The sequence below is a fragment of the Cervus canadensis genome, chromosome X (genome assembly GCF_019320065.1).
Source record: "Cervus canadensis isolate Bull #8, Minnesota chromosome X, ASM1932006v1, whole genome shotgun sequence".
NCBI lineage: Eukaryota > Metazoa > Chordata > Mammalia > Artiodactyla > Cervidae > Cervus > Cervus canadensis.
This window is the reverse complement of record NC_057419.1, coordinates 36,308,765-36,311,136: the sequence shown is the minus strand read 5'-3', so window position 1 is coordinate 36,311,136 and position 2,372 is coordinate 36,308,765. Positions and strand designations below refer to the sequence as shown.

Sequence of the window (2,372 nt, the reverse complement as noted above, 5' to 3'; positions counted from 1 at the left end):
ACCATTGTTTTTAGTGGGTCTCAAAGCCTGTGACAGATTTTTGGTCAAATTGTTTCTATTGAAAAGTTCTGATTTTAAAAACTAATTACTTAAAACTGCCACACACAAAACGCATGGTCCACAAAACGTTCACCTCTCCTTCTGAAGGTTTTGTGATGTATTGTTATAATCAACCAGTCTTTTACATTAACCTTACATGGCCAATTGAGGCAAACAGTTCTGAGACCATTCTTCCACCACTAAGACTGGGCTGGCAGGTGTTAGTGATAATATTGATCTAATCTTCTGAGCTTATCTGGCAGACTTGGTGACCTTGTAAGCTCCAGCTGCCCTCTTGTTCACTGCTTTGATGACATCCACAGCAATCACCTGTCTCATGTCACGAACAGCATCATGGCCCAGAGGAGGATAGTCAGAGCAGCTCTCAACAGGTGGGCTTGCCAGGACCCATGTCAATGATTGGCGGCATCAAGAATTTGGGGTCATCTTCAGAATGACGATCAGTCTTCTCGTTCAGCTCAGCAAAATTGCAAGCAATGTGAGCTGTTTGACAGTCCAGCACAGGTGCATATCCAGCACTGATTTGCGATGGATGGTTCAAGATAACCACCTGAAATGTGAAGCCAATTTCTTCCATCAGTGGGTCATTTTTGCTGTCACCAGCCACATTGCCATGACGAACATCTTTGACAGACACATTCTTGACACTGAAGCCCACATTGTCCCCAGGAAGGCCTTTACTCGGTGCTTCATGGTGCATTTCAATAGACTTCAGTTGTTACGCTGACTGGAGCAAAGGTGACCTGACCACCAAGCCAGGTTTGAGAACACCAATCTCCATTTGATCCACAGTGACAGTATCAGTGCCACCAATTTTGTAGATGTCCTGGGGGAATCAAACACAAGAGTTTGTCAGGTGAGTTGGTGGCAGGATGCAATCCAGAGCTTCAAGCAGTGTGGTTCCCCTGGCATTGCCATCTTTACTGGTGACTTTCCATCCCTTGAATCAAGGCATGTTAGCACTTGGCTCTAGCATCTTGTCACCATTCCAGTCAGAAACTGGCACAAGTGCTACTGTGTCAGAGTTGTAGCCACTTTTCTTAATGTAGGTGCTGACTTCCTCAACAATTTCCTCATTTCTCTTCCGGCTGTAGGGTGGCTCAGTGGAATCTCTTTTGTTAGCTCCAACAATTAGTTGTTTCACATCCAGAGTGTAAGCCAGAAGGGCATGCTTGTGGATCTGCCCATTCTTGGAGACACCTGCTTCAAATTCACCACCAGCAGCAGCAATCATCAGAACAGCACAGTCAGCCTGGGACATGCCTGTAATCATGTTTTTGATGAAGTCTCTGTGTCCTGGGGCATCAGTGATGGTCACATAGCCCTTTCTGGTCTTGAATTCCCACAAGGAGATATCAATGGTGATACCACACTCATGTTCAGCTTTCAGTTTGTCCAAGACCCAGGCATACTTGAAGGAGCCCTTTCCCATCTCGGCAGCCTCCTTCTCAAACTTTTCAATGGTTCTCTTGTCGATCCCACCACATTTGTAGATCAAATGGCCAGTAGTGGTAGACTTTCCACGTGCCCGATGACAACAATGTTGATGTGGGTCTTCTCCTTTCCCATTTTTGCTTCGGTTTAGCGGTGGTTTTCACGACACCTGTGTCCTGGTGGCAAAATTGTTGTGAGAAAGCTATCTTTTAATCTTAATGATTTATTTTGTTTATGGCTTCCCTCTCACTCCACTAGGATGTAAGCGCAATGAGGGCAGTGATTTGTGTCTGTCTTGTTTTGTGCTCTACTCAAATGGTTAGAAGAATGCCTAAAACACAGAAGACCTCAAAAGGTATCTGCTGTACTGAGCTGGGCTGATACATGCTGACACCGGAGGCTATCCTCAATTAAAGATTCACCACTGATCCCTTCGCCTGGATGCTCCAAAAGGCCAATGTTCAAGAGTGCCAACTTTGCTGTATTTATTAACTTCATCCCCACAGAAATCCTAAGATGTTGGTAGTTTTGTTATCCATATTTTGGAGATGTAGAAACAGAAGAGTGGAGGAATAAGTAACTAGCCGATCTACACCGCTAGTGAGTGGCAGACCCTGGTATCAGCACGGGCACCTCAGCTCTAGCATTTGTGCATCGTAACATTACACTGCAGCTTCCCTGGTGGCTCAGTCAGTATAGAGTCTGCCTGCAATGCAGGAGATCTGGGTTTTGAACCCTGGGTTGGGAAGATCCCCTGGAGAAGGGAATGACAACCCACTTCAGTATTCTTGCCTGGAGAATCCCACGGGCAGAGGAGCGTGGCAGGCTACAGTCCATGGGGTCACAAAGAGTCAGACACGACTGAGCGACTAAACCTA

At 46.0% G+C, this 2,372-nt stretch overlaps 1 pseudogene; it reads right to left on the bottom strand.

Moving 5' to 3' along the window:
• Positions 1-291: 291 nt before the first annotated feature.
• LOC122434937 lies at positions 292-1,629 on the bottom strand (annotated as a pseudogene).
• Between the last annotated feature and the right edge of the window lie 743 nt (positions 1,630-2,372).